Below are 16,293 nucleotides of genomic sequence, written 5' to 3' on the forward strand. Positions count from 1 at the left end.
ACAGTATTTTAAAAATAATTTCTCATTGTCTCCAAAATTTCATATGATGCATTTTGATCACATTCAGATCCCCCTCCCCAGCTTGTCCCCACTACCCCTCCCCGCAGATTTCATGTCCTCCATTATCATCTATCCATTTATTTATTTATTTATTTTGAATTTTTTTAAAAAGCCTATCAATTCTAATCCACGGCTTCCAAGTGCTTCTGGGAGTCGGTCCATTCCCTGGGGTGTGGCCAACTACCCTCTCTTCCCAAGACTCAGGGATCATTTCGGAAGGGGAGGGCAGAAAGACTGTAAAAGCCAGAGGTGGTGGACGAATGCAAGGAAATGGTGTTGTCTAGACTCCACAGGGTAGTTGTACATATGCACCCACAACACTTATGACAGTATGCACAAGTCCAGCATGGATGGGGGAGGTGGGCAGGAAGCCCTGCCTCTAATTGAGTGTCTATAAGCAGAGTAGTTTTTAAATGATGATATGTTAAGCCCACCCATTAATGAAAATGTTTGGTCAAGATGAGTTTAAAGAAAATCCAATTCTGTGTTATGTAAAGAATGCTTAAAAGATAAGGATTTCCTCTGACCAAATTATTATAGGCTTCAAAGTATGTCTGTTAAACACCCAAGAAGGTTAGTTCTACCAGTCTGGTATTTTTAATTACTGTGTGTCATGTAGATAAATCTTGGGTGAAGACCAGCTGACATAAAGGACACTTTTTGCTCCTAGCCCTCCTAGGTTGACTAGTTCCAGGGGACTATGAGCATCTCCCAAAATGTCCTATAATGGTGGTGGGTCACCTGTCCTCTTGATCAAGGAGGCCGAGGAGACCCCACCAGATGGACATGAACCAGTGTCCAGTCTATAAAGAGGAGGATCAACACAGAGGAACCATTTCCTCCATGCTTCCAACCATGGTTGAGCAGGACCTTTGACTTATCTTCACATAGGCAGAACTGGGAAAACAAAGGAGCCAGGGGCTCCTCCCAAGCCCATGTGACCCTGAGGAAGAGATCCTCAAATGACCTTAAGGGTAAAAATAAATCGGTTTATCTGGACCAACTGTATGGCCTTAAATACCCAAAAGGAAAGTATAACCAAAGATTAAATGGGCCAACATAATTTCATAAGAGTCCATATGTATAGCTAAAGGCTACATAACAAGCAACAATGCCAGACAAGCGATACCTTCTTTTGAGTTGATGGCCAGGGTGGTCAAAGGGATTCCCAGATAGTAACCCAGCATAGAACTGGGAAAATGAACACAAGATTCAGTGGATGGACGAGCACTGGGAAATGGCTGGGGTGCACCAACAACACAGTGGACAATAACAGGGATGACAAAGTATACGGGTCCATGGAGGGGGGAAAGTTTATGGGAGGCTGTCATTTGGGAAGTGGGTATGTAGATGAATAAGATTGTTTGTGATGTTCTGTATGAAAAACACAAAAAATCAACAAATAAAAAATTTGTTATATTTGAGGAAGAAGCATAAAAATTTGCTTCATGTTAATTAGTAGAGGTGAAAAATACTACCATTAAAATCTACCTGATGACCTTATATCCATGCTCAGGTGCCAAGGATCTCAGAAAGTAACCGACTCTGACTAGTAATACTCAGGTACATAGAGATTAGAGATGCATATGCAAACATCTAAGTGTTGGTAGCATTAAAAATGATATTGTTTTCTGTATGAAACAATATATTTTAAAATGAAATGCAGATGTTTCTTAAAGGTTAAAACCTCATTCAATTTTATGTCTTATGGGCTTTATACAGAGTTCAATATTGTATAACTGTATTAATTCAACTGTGAACCTAAAAATTTACAGTCAATTTTGAAAGAGATATATCTTAGCTCTGGAAATTGTTATTGAATATGTCAATGCTGTTGTAATGAAATGCTTCTTCAAATTATATGGTTATTAAATAAATAATTTAAAAATGATTTTAGGGCTACCTCTTCGGGGGGGGATGTTAGAGTAGCAAAAAGTCTGATTAAAAAAACAAAGAGTACATGAAGTTATCAGAAAAAAGTGATGGGGAGATATGGGAGGATTTGGAGGGGAGCGAGTAGGCATGGATTTGATCAAAACACCTTATATGCTTTTATCCCTGTACGAAATTCTCAATAAATTGTTTTAAAAATAAAAAAAGAAGAAAGTAAAAAAAGATAAGGATTTGAGCAAGGTCCCAGGAGCCCATAAGCATCTGTTTCCTGTGGTCAGGCACCTCTTCCTCAGGCTCTTACAATGTTCTGCCCTCTCTTCCACAATGGTCCCTGAGCCCTGGATGAGTGAAGCTTATCTTTTTAGAATTTTTATTTATTTATTTTTTTTCTCTGTGTAGAAGTGTTATTCCTGCATGTGTGTAAGTGCACTGGTGTCATGTAGTGCCTAGGAAGGAGAGAGGAAGGCATCAGATCCCCTGAAACAGGAGTTGCAGATGGTTGTTAACCACGATGTGGGTGCTAGGATTTGAACCTAGGTCTTCTGCAAGTACAGCCAGTGTTCTTAACCACTGAGTCATCTCTCCAGCCCCAGGCTGGTGAAGTTTAACACAGGAATCCTGTCCAGGGACCCGTGCTCTGTAGACTCTTACTCTCTATACTTTGGCCACATGCAAACACAATCAGACAAAAACCCAGCATAGAACTGGGGAAATGGGCAGCAGGCTGCAAACTAAGCCAAGAACTATTGGCAGCTGATCACTGCTAGGTGAGGGAGAATGGATCTTCTTTAAGGGAGAGACTCTAGATAGGCTGACTAGACCCCAGTGGATGAGCTGCACTGGGTACACTTACTTGATTTGATAGGCCTTAACGTATATGGCAGAATGCCTGAAATCTAGAAGGGGTAGCTATAGGGGGGTGTGGGGGGGAGGGCATATAAAGATAATTAAGATGTTTTGTGTGAAATGCACAAAAATTCAACAAAGATATACATTGACTTTAGTCCCAGCACTTGGGAGGCAGAGGCAGGTGGATCTTTGTGAGTTCTAGGCCAGTTGAGGCCACAGGGAGACCCTGTCTCAAAAAGACTATACATATACATACATATATACATATATATGTATGTATACACATATAACAAACTTAAACGCTTTAAAAAATAAGTAAATAATCTTAATGTTAAAAAAGGATTTAATAAAAGTTAAACAGTAAGAACAAAGTCACGGCATACAAATGTAAACAAACAAAAAGAAACGAGGCTCATATTTTAAAATTAGATGAGGTCACTTTGGAGCCTTAAGAATTAAACAAAACAAATGAAATTTTCTAGTGTTAAATTCTGTCAGTACTCATGAAAAGGCGTATAAGAGGCATGGATAATAACAACAAAAATATATTTTCTGAAACTGAATCTAGAAAAGATATTTACCTAGATCAATTTATTACTTAAATAATAACAATGTTTATTTTTATTTAATATATAACAATATATAATTATAGCATATAATAATGAATAATAGAGAAACAAGAATATTTATTATTTAAACTTGCCAAAGTTCTAACTCTAACCACCTCAAAATGTTCCCATAGTGGGTGTGGTGATACAAGCCTTTAATCCCAGCACTTGGGAGGCAGAGGCACAGGGATCACTGAGAGATCAAGGCTAGCCTAGTCTAAATAGTGAGTTCCAGGCCAGCTGGGCTTATATGATGAGACCCTGTCTCAAAAACGAACAGCAAAAAACATTCCCAAAAGTTTCAGATAACAATTTAAGTGAATTTCTAAAGAAAGACAATTCTCAGTGTTACTGAGACTGTTCACAAAGTATAGGAAATGAAGAAAGCATGTATGTTTTTAAATGACATGAAGAAAACAGCAAAAGTTAAGGAATTTAGTACCTAAGAGAATACTGCACATCAGCTTCACCTGTGACTCTAAAACAAGCCACCCTTTGGCTCCTCAGTCTTCCTTCCTGAAGAAATAACTAGCTCATCATTTACACATATTTTTCAGCCAATTATCAGGAGCCACCCAATTAGAAAAAAATGGCATAAAATTTGTCATTGATTTTAGCTGAAGTTGAGGTAGGAATAGGGGAAAGTTCAGTAACCTGGGACTGTGTTTGGTTTGGGTCACGTACAATATCCCCTTGTAATAATGCACTTGACAGCCTAGTTTCCTCATCTGCACTTAACTATGTTCACACATCCTTCTCTAAACAATGCACCTATCAACCTTCATGACAGCCCACATATACACACGCAGATCTGTATCAGACTATACACATTCCCATCTCTGAACAGTAGTGTAGATTTCTCCACCCCTGGCAACAATCAGATTTGGACAGTTTCTATTCAAGTGTATTCCCAACATATCAGTATGAATAACAGAATAGCCAATTCAGCCTTCGCTGGTTTAAGGTGTGTGCACAGTAAGGCAAACCTGTGTTCGCTAACAAACATTTTTCAAAGGATTAGTACTATATTAATATAATTTTTATCCCTCCCTCTCCTCTTCCTATTCCTCCCAAACCCTTTTAATCCCTCTCAATTTTGTGACATCTTCTATATGTAACTATAATTATTGATAACTCAGTAATATATGCAACAGTAACAACATGTATTTGACCATCTGAGTCCATTCAGTGGTGCTATATGTACATATGTTTAGGGATGACCACTTGGGACTGTATAACCTATTAGGGAGCTCATCCCTACAGAAAACCGATTCTCCCTCTCTTAGCAGCCATTGATTGCCTTTAGTTCTTCATTTAGAGGTGGGACCTTATGAAACTTCCCCCATCTATACTGTCATGTCAACTGATGCTCTCATGATGCAGATCTTGTTTAGGCAAACACGTTGTTGAGATTTCATGGGTACAGCCTCCCCGTCATGTCTAGAAGACACTAACTAGCAGCAGGTGTCCTGATCCTCTGGCTCTTACAATCTTTCTGCCCCCTAGTGCAACTTTCCATGAGCTTTAGGAATAGAGGTTACATTATAGATGTATCATTTAGGGTTGTATGATTTTCTATTGCTGTGATTAAAAACAAAAACAAAAACAAAACAAAACAAAACAAACAAAACACTGACCAAAACCAACTTGAGGAGGAAAGGGTTTATTTTATCTTACATCTCCCAGGTCACAGCTCATCACCTAGGGAAATCAAGGTAGAAACTCAGAGTAGGAACCTGGAGGTAGGAGCTGAAGCACAGACCATGGAGGAACGGGTCTTACTGTTCTGCTCGTCTGGCCTGTTCTCAGCCTGCTTTCTCATATATCCTAGACTACCTGCCCAGGGGTGGCACCACCCACAATGGGCTGGGCCATCCCACATTATCCAACAATGGAAAAAATGCCTCACAGACATACACACAAGTCAATCCAAAAGAGACAATTTCCCAGTTGAGGTTCCCTCTTCCCAGATTTGTCAAGCTGACAACTGAAGCTTTCCAACACATGTGGGGTGCCTCACAGTCACATATTCTCTGCATTTTGACCAGTTGTGGATCTCTGTAATATTCTCCATCTATTGCAAAAAAAAAAAAGCTTCTTTGATGAGAGGCGAGAGCTACACTTATCTGTGGATAAGTATTTAGAATATAGTTAGAAATTACATCGATTTAGGAAAGTGGTAGCAGTAGGTTCTCCTCTGAGGTCTGTGACTTCTCCAGCCTGGGTATCTGGGTAGGTTGGCAGTCCTAGGCATGAATTTCCTCCTATCATGTAAGGCTTATATCCAATTACACAGCTATTGGTTACCCCCAAGATAAAAGTGCCGCTATTGCACCATTAGGAATATTTTTCTGGGCCCGTTACTGTTGTGATTTGTAGGCTTTATGTCTGGGCAGGACTATTGATTGCTTTTATCCCTTGGCTATGAGAGCTGACCCTAAGGGAAAAGACCTCCAGGTCAGTTCCAGTTTGATTCCTCCAAGTCCTGTGTCTGAAGTGTGTGGGGTTTTCAGAAATAGGATTGTACCTTCAAATTCTGGGAAGCAACCAAGGACAGTGGCAATATTTTATATTGTTTTGAGAGTCCCTTGGACTCCCCTGACCCACAAATAGAAGGGAGGTTTCCCTTTCCTGGCACTGGGATTTTTGTTAGATCGCCTACATACAGACAGACACTCTATATGTGTATAATACATATATGTGTATCTTAAGCAAGCTTATAGAATGTCCCCTCTGGCTTTTTTCTGACACACTTGGTGTTATTTATGTCTCCTTCCTTCCTCTCCCTCCCTGTTACCCTCCCTTCCCCCTCCCCAGTTTATATCTCTTCCCCCATTTTCCCCATTTCCTCTTGATCCCGTGTCCCACTGGCCCTTTCTCTAGAGCTCCTTCTCCTCCTCCCCTCTTGGTCCCTTTCTACTTTCCTGGCTTCTCAGTTATTTCAGGTTATATTCTTACGTCTAATGATTCAGAGCTCGGTTCCACAAATAGGAGAGAGCATGCAGCATTTCTGGGTCTGGGTTACCTCACTCAGTGTAATATTTGGGAGTATCCTAGTTAGCTTTAAGTGTCATCTCTACCTAGTCTAGAATCATCTGAGAAGAAAACTTTGATAAAGGGATAGCCTAGGTCAGATTGGGCTGTAGGGATGTCTTTTGGGGGAATGTCGTGATTACTTGATGCAGGAGGGGCTGACCCACTGTGGGCAGCACCATCTTTAGTCAAGTGGTCCTGGGCTATATAAGAAAGAGAGCTAATGATAAGCCTGCAAGCAAGACAGCAAGCAGTATTCATTCCTCCATGGTTCCTGTCTTGACTTTCCTCAACAATGGATCAAGACCTGGAAGCCAAATACGCCCCTTCCTCCTCCACATTTTGATCAGTGTTTCTTTGCAGCAGCAGAATGAAACTAGGGCAATCAACATGGCTACTGCATCAAGCAGGCTTCTCAACTCAGAACACCTTCAACCAAGCACATTCTCAATGGTGGGCCATAGCCCATGCTCTGTTGATTTGCATGCCTGAGCCTGGTCACATGACCTTGACTGGTCATGTTTGTTTACATCCCCAGATTCTCAATGATAGTCCCCTAAAGGGGCTTAAAGCAGTGAGAGTCACACTGGGCTAATTTATGATAGAATCTCTCTTAACAAGAGAGAAATGACCCAACCAGAATAACAGAATTTCAGCTCCTTCCGGGGTCTATCTGTGAGCCCACAAAATCGCTGTACTAATTTCTGAGTAGAGTAAATGGAAAATCAGCTGGTCGCACGGACACAAATGTCTGCTAGCCAACAGACTTCATTTGTTGCAGAGAGTACCACTGCCTTTAATCCTGCTGCTGTGTTGTCATATAGTGTGGGCATTGCAAAATAGCCCTTAACAAACATTCCCCAACACAAGAGAAATGACAGCTTTAAACACCCTCTGCCATTTAGATCAGAAGAAGCCCACAAGTCTGAGCATGCCTGACATCGAGGGTTGTATAAAATTATTTCATGTTCAAGCTCCAGTACAGGACTTGGTAGAGCATCAGTTCTGGTCAGTGCCAGCCAAATTTGCTGTCAATAATGAGATCAGACCACGACAGGGGAAAGATTGCTGTCTACTACAGAAAACTGCTTCTTGTTACTGACATTACTTTGCTGCTCTCTGACCTGCTTCTAGGGGCGATGAATAATATGACAGGCTTTTTGTGTGCGTGTCCAATAAAATATATTGTTCCTTACAGCAAAATGAAACTGGATGTTGAGGCTCTGTGCAGTGCCCAGGTTGACATTTTCTTAGCTGTTAGCTGGAATTAATCCTGTTACGATGCTGTTTAGATTTGAAAAAAATACAACGCAGCACACACTTGCATTTTGGAGGTATGATTTCTGAGTTTCGAAGGGTTTCTTCAGGCCATCCAGCTTTTCTGTCTGGGAAACACAAACTCAGTACCAAACACGGGAGCTCAAGATTGTTTTAGAACCTCTTGTCTAAGGAATTGCTGATCTAAATTCCACAGATCCTTTCCTTCAAAATTGCAAACAGAACAAGAACTAATGTGAATGGTTATTGTAGAAAAGACTCCATTAAATAGTCTCTAAATGTTGACGTGAAATGACAGCGAGGGCCTGGCAGATAAGGAGCATCTGTGGGCCCGAGGGGGTGAAGGGCGAGAAGCATTGCTATTGAAAAGATTAGATTCCCCAAAAATTAAATGAGGAAAAGGAGTTTTTCATCTTTTCATGTTAATGGTTAAGACGAGAACTTCACAAGATTCCAGAGAGAATGAATCCAGGAATTTGGGCACTGGCAGTGACACACACACAGAGAAATCCCTTTGCCACTCACACAGCACATCAATATTCACACCAGAGAGGGTCCCAGGAGACCCGTAGATGGAGTGCAGCACAGCCAAACCCAAACCATCTGGGCCGAGGATTTTGATGAGTAAGAACACAATCCCTAAGTAGGGTTAATTTTTTTTAAGGTGGGGAGGATAGAGAGAGAAAGAGAGGGAGGGAAGAGGAGGGTGGGAGGAAGGGGTGAGCTATTGTCTGCAAGGTCTTGCCAGGACAGAGCCTAGTAAGTGTCCCCTGGTCGCTTAATTCTCTAGTGTTCTTTTCTCTACCACCAGTGATGGATTCTTGGTGGAATTAGGATCCAACGTGTTCTTTTTCTCCACAACTCTATTCACGTTTCTACCACCAACCCGAGGCACCTACTGTGAGCAAGACCTTCTACAGGGGAACAGAGGAGAGGGAACGCATTGCTGTCCCGGTGGCATTCTCCCAGAGTACTGTCCCTTGGCCAAAACGTTCTGGTTCATCTCTCAATCAAAATCACCCCGAGTTCTCATTTTTCCCCTTTAATTCTTTAACAGTTGCTGGCTTGGAAGACTCCTTAGTCAAAATGGTAGACGGTTGGAACAGACAAGGGTCCTGTGGGTGAACGTGTTTTCATTTGAGAAACACCTGCCGTGACCAGAGTGTCTTTCCAAGGACCTTTCTATAGGTGAGTGCATTTTTTTTTTTTTTTTGGTCTTTTTGAGACAGGGTCTCCCTGTGGCTCCAGCTGTCCTGGAACTCACTATGTGGACCAGGCTGGCCTTGAACTCACAGAGATCTGTCTGCCTCTGTCTCCCAAGTGCTGGGATTAAAGGGTGAGCCAACACGCTGGGCCCGATGAGTACATTTTATCGTGACCTCACAACCAGGACCGAAGCTGCTTAGATCAGGGACAGGTGCTTGCTGAGCCCTTCAGATGTGTCCAGGGACCTATGTCAGGCACAGGACCTCTTCCCTGAAGGACTTTGGACAGGATTGAAAGTGCAATCAGAAACTTTTTTTTGAGAGACTGTGTATAAGCATGCAGAAGCAGTGGGCTGAAGAGGTAAAGGGACACACACAGAAATAAGGCAGGAAGCAAAACCAGGGGTGGGAGAAGCTCTGCGTTTAAAGAAGTCTGGAGACAAAGGAGATTTAAGGTAATCAGTCACTCCGTCCTAGGAGTCACAGGAGCAGAAGCAGAAGTGAGGATAAGCACAGGAGGCCTGACTCACAAGTGTGCCCAATGGCTGGAGACGGCTGCCACGCCCTTAGACCGGTACAAGTGCTTCAACTACATCCTAAGGTGCAGTTTTCACTCTCTGGTGGCTTCTCTTCGATTACCTTCTTTCTAGACTTTCTTTTCTAATTTTTATTTAATTTATTATTTTTATTTTATGTGTATGATGGTACCGCCTGCCTGTATGTTAAATGTACCCATGTCGTGCAGTGCTCGCAGAGGTCAGAAGACGGCATCTGATTCCCCTGGAACTGGAGCTACAGTTGGTTGTTAGCTGCCATGTGGGTGCTGGGAATCGAACCCTGGTCCTCTGCAAGAACAGCCAGTGCTCTTAACCTCTGAGCCATCTCTCCAGCCCACTGGATTTTCTTATTTTCCTATGTAATCTTCTAACAGAGCTCTGTTAACTGAAATGATAAACAGTTCTATGTTCCTTACATCCTATAAATGCTGTTACCCCTTCATGTTACCTTGTAAATGGGTCAGGTTGATACACTTAAATATAATATCCTGCCTACAAAATGCAGAGACCTGCCAGATTTACTTGCTTTAGTATGTGCCTGTCTGTCATTCCCTTTAAAGAAGATGCTCCAGCATCCCTGGCCCATCCCTGGAGATGCATTTGAAGTGGTAGGCACTTTTGTGTTCTTTTATGGAATCTGGTCCCTTCCTTCTTACATGTACCGAATCACCCAGGATTCTTCTTAGTTTCTGCTTATCAATTCCTGTCAGCATGGTGCCATCAATCCAGCTCACCCATGGTCTCCTACAGGATGATGAGTGGTTCAGGAGACTTGTGTATTGTGTGGTCAAATAAAGCTTGAAATTTGATAAACCTCTGAGCCAGAATAGCAAAGGTCTTGTATTATTCCCACTGGACAAATGCAAACTTGTCTCGTCCCTTCTTACAGGGATGAGGAGGGAGTCAGCAAAGTAAGGTCAGGGGTAAAATCAGTTTTCCTGTCTTTGTATATGCTTATATCCTGAACAGGCTTTAATTTCTTTCCTGTGCTGCTAGAGATAGAACCCAGGGCTTCGCATACACAAGGCAAGTGCTCTACCACTAAGCTATATCCCAGCCCCCAGTCTTTAATTCTTGGAATAGTTTTCTGTTTACAGAAGAGTTGAGCAGATAGTATAGAGTTTCCATGTGTGAGATTCTCCTTTTACCAATGTATTTTTGGTATATTTTTTATAACTAATGAATCAGTTTCTATGAACGATTATTATAAAGTCCACAAAACTGCCTAATATCCCTTTTCTGTGCCAGTTTGTCACCCAGGGTACCGCGTTGCATCCATGTCTCCTTAGACTGCTCTTGGCTACAGAAGTTTCTCAGATTTTCCTTGTTTTTAACCATCTTGCAATTGTGAGTAGTAGCCAAGTACATCACACATTGTTCCTCTGCCCGAATGTGCTTGATGGTTTTCTCCCAATTAGAATGGAGTCATAGAATCCTGGGGAAGATCACAGGTGTAAGCTATTGTCTTCCCCACATCCCACAAAGCTCAACATGACTTAGCACTGCCAGTAATGGCCTTGATGACCTGCTGGAGTACTGTATGCCACATTTCACCACTGTACAGTTGCACACCCTGCCTTTCACACTATGTTCTTTGAGAAGTGGTCACTGCACATCTCACACTTAAGGAGGGAGTTATGATCCCCTCTCTGAAGGAGGAGCATTCACATAACTTATCTGGAATTCTTCTACTGGGAGATTTGTTTGCTTATGTTCCATACTAACTCATTCAATCATTTTTATATACGTATAGACACATGGATATTTATTGTAAACTTTGGGTTATAATCTAATGCTACTTCAATTTTTTTTTTTTTGAGTCAGTGTCTCATGTTCCCAAGGCTGGCCTCAAACTCACTGTAGCCAAGGATAACCTTGAATTCCCGATCCTCTTGCTTCTACCTCCCAAGTACTGGAATTACAGGCCCCCACCATGCCCAGCTTATGCAGTGCTAGAGATGAAACCCAGTCCTTCATGTATGCCTGGCAAGCACTCTACCAACTGAGCTACATCCCTGGCAAGCACTCTACTAACTTAGCTTTATTTTGTTGCTTAAGTAGTTCAAGATTTGGCCAGTAGGAGCTCTTTCAGTTGGCCCCCATGGCTCTTTGACACTATCCTATCTATGCGTGTGTACATTTGTATGTGTTTTGGATAGTGCTTGGTTTTCAACACCTCTTTGCTTTCTGGAACTGCAAGACACTCCTGGCTGATCCTGCATGTTTCCTGTCCCAGTTCAATAGTCAGCTATTTCTCTAAAGAGCTGTTCCTTTTACTGGAGAACGATGTTAGACATCAAGTACTGAGAATGAGACGTGCTTGTTGTGACTGGGGTGTTTTCTGCCTGATTTTTGCAAATAAAATTTATTGGAATGTGGTCAGACCCTTTGTTTATGTGCGGCTTATATCTGCTTTTGTGCACCAACAGCACAGGTAGATGGAGGTGATAGAGGTCAAGTGCTCTGCAAAGCCTCCAATATATAAATATATAAACTTTATACCAAATGGTCTGTCACCATAATACAAGCCTGTTGTTTGTTATTTGGAGTACTAAGGCAGGAAGATTGTGAGTTCAAGTCCAGCCTAAGCTACATAGTCAGATTTTTTTTTAGGGGGGGGACAGACATCAATCCCCAGGATAGAGAAAAAAATGTGTAAGCAAAAGCACAATGTGTAACTATGCACATTGGCTTTAATAATTTCCTAGTATGGAGACTTTATCAGGAGTAGAAGCTACAATTATGCCCATCAACTGACTAACTTTACAGTGCTCTGCTGTACTGAGGTTCATGCATATCCACTCCAGTCAAATCGGAAAGTCATATTGGGATAAAAAAGTATTATGTGGGTCCAATATTTAACTTGGCAATAATCTTTGTAACTCCCTCATGAATGCTCGATTTGGTTGGCTCTTTGGAGGGCCTATAGGAGGTTATAGAATGCCACCCCCTCCCAAGATTAACATGGATACTCTTGAATTTGTCCTCATTCACCTTGACCTAGCACCCCAAAATCCAGCCCACAATCAGATTCCACATATTTTTTATTGATATAAAATAGGAAAAGTGATTATTTTTTTTTTCTATAAAGCTTTTCCCTTTGATATTTGGCATTGTAAGTATCCCTTTCCTCCACTGGGTGCGCACACACAAGGCATGCTGTAGAGAATGGAGTATGTTGTGGGTATGGATGTAAAGAATTCACATTTCCAAAGGTGCTAAGTCCTCGGGTTATTACAGGGTTTGCAAATAAGGCAAGAACCACCAATATAAATAATTGATGCTCATCAAGACAGAGGCTGAGCCGTCTCCTTTTTGTGTTATTAAATTCATTAGCATTTACAAAGGCTGGTTCCTTTACAGGGCTTTGTGACCATGACCAATGACTATATGTCCTTTTATGACCTCTGGAGGCTCAGTGGCAACTGGGGCATCAAAATATTCTGAGGCCTCTGAGTCTTCCCCAAAATCCCCATTTCATATCTCAGGGGTCCATGTCTTTCTGCCCAGTGTTAAGCTGGTCAGGCTGAATGTTCAACTCATCAAAGTCAGCTTCAGACTTCACTATCGCATTTGCTTTGCAGTTCCACTGTTCCTGCTCTAAGAGATAGTTTAGCATAGCTATAGGCTCTTCCTCTTTTGTCTAACTGTGCTTTGAGCTAAGAATTTGACAACTAGAGTTTGTTATTTTTTTTTATATGCTGCTCCTGACAGTTAGTAGTAACGACCTCACCTCCATAGACCAGTGGGCCTCTTCTCATCCTTTCCACTCAGTGGCAATGGCTACTTAGATTCCCCAAGCATTGATTTCTTATCCCAGGAAGTCATAAGCTAACAATGTCTCATCCTTAAATATTACTACTGGAAGTCTCCTGCCTTCATGCATAGCATTCCAGACAGCTTAACCCAGAATCTTGCTCTTTCCCTCATCCTGAGGGATTAGAGTCACTCGGGGTTCCTGCTTCTGAACTAGTCAGGGTTCTTTGACAGAAGTTACCTCTTTTCATTTGTGTACACTAGACCTAAAACAGGCACAGTTCACACAGTGGCTGTCAAAAGAGACTTGAAAATATACTTGTTCAAACAATATTGGGCTCATTTCTATCTCTCACAATCCAGAAAAACCCAGGCTGTGTAAGTGAGGCGGGTGAGCCAGCTTATGATGTCATGGAAGCAGCCCGATTTCTCCCCTTTCGTTACTCTGTTATAGCTTCAAATATCACTCAGATTTACTGAAGTAATCAACCCTGTCATACCACACATACATTGAACCCTCTAAAGTTTAAATCCTGGATATCCTTCAAAGGCCAGTATAATAAAGGTTTGGTTGTCAGCCTGTGGTGTTATTTAGAGGTGGAGCCTTGAGGAAGGAAATTACATCATTAAGGATGCACTCTCCAACGGGATATTGCAACCCTGGTCCCTCCTCTTCTCTCTTTACTTCCTGGTCACCATGAGGTGTACAGGCCTCCTTTACCATGTGCTGTAACCACAGGCCCAAAGTAAGTGGCCATGACCTAAAATCATGAGCCAAAATAAACCTTCCCCCTTTAAAAGTTTATCTCAGGTAATCAAGTCCAGAAGAGAAGGGAAGAAGGAAGGCAGGAAGTGAAGTTGTACACATCACCACTGCCCTTGTCTCCCTGATGAAAGCTTAGGCAAAGGTCATGTGTGCTCACAAGGAAGGATGGAAATTTAGTTTCTATCCACATGGCTATTTGTCCACCTAAAGCTCGGGATGTATTGCTAAAAGAAAGGGGGGTTATAAATACTGGAAAATAATGACTAATCAGCCACACTGAGTATGGCTAAGTGGAGAAGAAATTTATTAAAAGACAACAGAGCTTGGGCTGGAGAGATGGCTCAGCAGTTGAGAGCACTGACTGCTTTTGCAGAGGACCTGGGTTCAGTTCCCATCACCCAACTCCAGTTGTCTGTTACTCCAGTTCCAGGGGATCCAGTGCCCTCTTCTGACCTCTGTGGGCATTGCATGACATGGGTGCACTTACACACCTGCAGGCAATATTCACATACACATAAAATAAAATTTTAAAAAAGTTTGAAAAAGAAAACAGAGCTTGTAGAAATACCAAGAGTTTTGAGAAGAATGCTTAGCAAAGGGTAGACAATGGGAGTCTAGGTTTCCAAATCCAAAGAAAATGAGTGTCTCGGGTCATAGCAGATGGCCCTTCTGCCAACACCACCAGACAGTGGACACCAGAATCTGAACCAGACACACAATGTGGAGCTTATGGAGTTATGTGCTTGTGGAATCCTGCCTCGGGGAGTGGAGTGGACCGAAAGCCTCCTCTGCTGACCCACCATTGCAGAGCCACACTCCCCAGGCTGCTCTCAGGGGCAGCACTGCTGGCTCCTGTGCATCCACTGCAGGATTCCTCTGAAGATACCTGTGCTCAAGCTGCAAAGTAGCTCCCAGAGATGCCCGCATCCTAACGCCCCAAATCTATGACTATTGCTTTATATAGTTATTTTAAAAAAGACTTGTAGATGTGATCTTGATGTGGGAGGTTGTCCCGGATGGCTTGGGTGGGCCGAATGTGGTCTCGAGGGTCGAAGAAAATGAAGGTCAGCATGAAGAGTAGGACACGGGGCAACAGAAGAGCTTGAGGTGATGCCACCACAGACCAAGGAATGTTGGCCGTCACTAGAGGTTGAAATGGACGAGGGAGGTCTTAGAAGGAGCCAGCCCTGTGGACGCCTTGATTTTAGCACTGTAAGACTCATTTCAGACTTTTAAAATTACATTGATGATTGATTGATTGATTGAGTGAGTGAGTGATTTTGTGTGTGTGTGTGTGTGTGTGTGTGTGTGTGTGTGTGTGTGTATACAGGCACACATGTGCCATAGCACACTTGTAGAGGTCAGAGGACAACTTGTGGGAGCCAGTTCTCTTTTTTAACCAAGTGGGTCCTGGGAATAGAACTTAGGTTGTCAGGTTTGGCGACAAGTACCTTTACCCGCTGAGTCATCTCGCCTTCTGACTTCCAGAGAAGTAAGATAATTATGAAAACATTTGTGTTGTATAGGACAAGCAAGATGGTCAGCATTTCCCTAACTTCCATAATTATCATTCTTTTTAAGGAGTGAGATAAGGGTTCCTAGATCCACCCTCAGCAAACTCCAGCTCTGTGGTACAGTGTTGATAACACTTTCACACTGTGCCTCCAATCTCTAGAACATGTGTATCTTGCATGCCTGAGACTTTGTGCACTTGTCCAACATCTCTCTCATCATGCATACATCAAACATCAGGTCGCACACCTTATTCAGTTGCTAATTGCTGACTATACTTTAATAAAACATGGAAAGAAAAAGCCCCAAGTCGCTTGGTGGAGGGGACAAGAAGACAGAGGAGCAATGGGGAGGGTGCTATTTTTTATGAAACATAAGCCAAACAGAAAGTGACAAATTATATACATTACACATTTAGAATAAATGCATGAGTGTGAAATTAATTTATTATCATTATTATATAATTAGTGTTGTTTTAAAGTGCAAGTGGCTAAGCCAAATTTTCTCAGAATTGTGCTGCACACAGGTGTGTCCGACCTTTTGACATTACAACACAACATTGTATATAGAGTTTGCACTTGAGAACCACACAGTTGAATTACACACACACACACACACACACACACACACACACACACACACACATCTCATAATGTTTTAAGTAAGTATTCAATTTGTGTTGGGCCAATTCGTAGTTCTCCTGGGGCAAATATGTCTTAGGGGCCACAGGTTGAACATAACACACTGTAACACCCACAGTCTTAGGTCCAGTCCCC

The sequence above is a fragment of the Nannospalax galili genome, unplaced genomic scaffold (genome assembly GCF_000622305.1).
Source record: "Nannospalax galili isolate Female #2095 unplaced genomic scaffold, S.galili_v1.0 scaffold1272, whole genome shotgun sequence".
NCBI lineage: Eukaryota > Metazoa > Chordata > Mammalia > Rodentia > Spalacidae > Nannospalax > Nannospalax galili.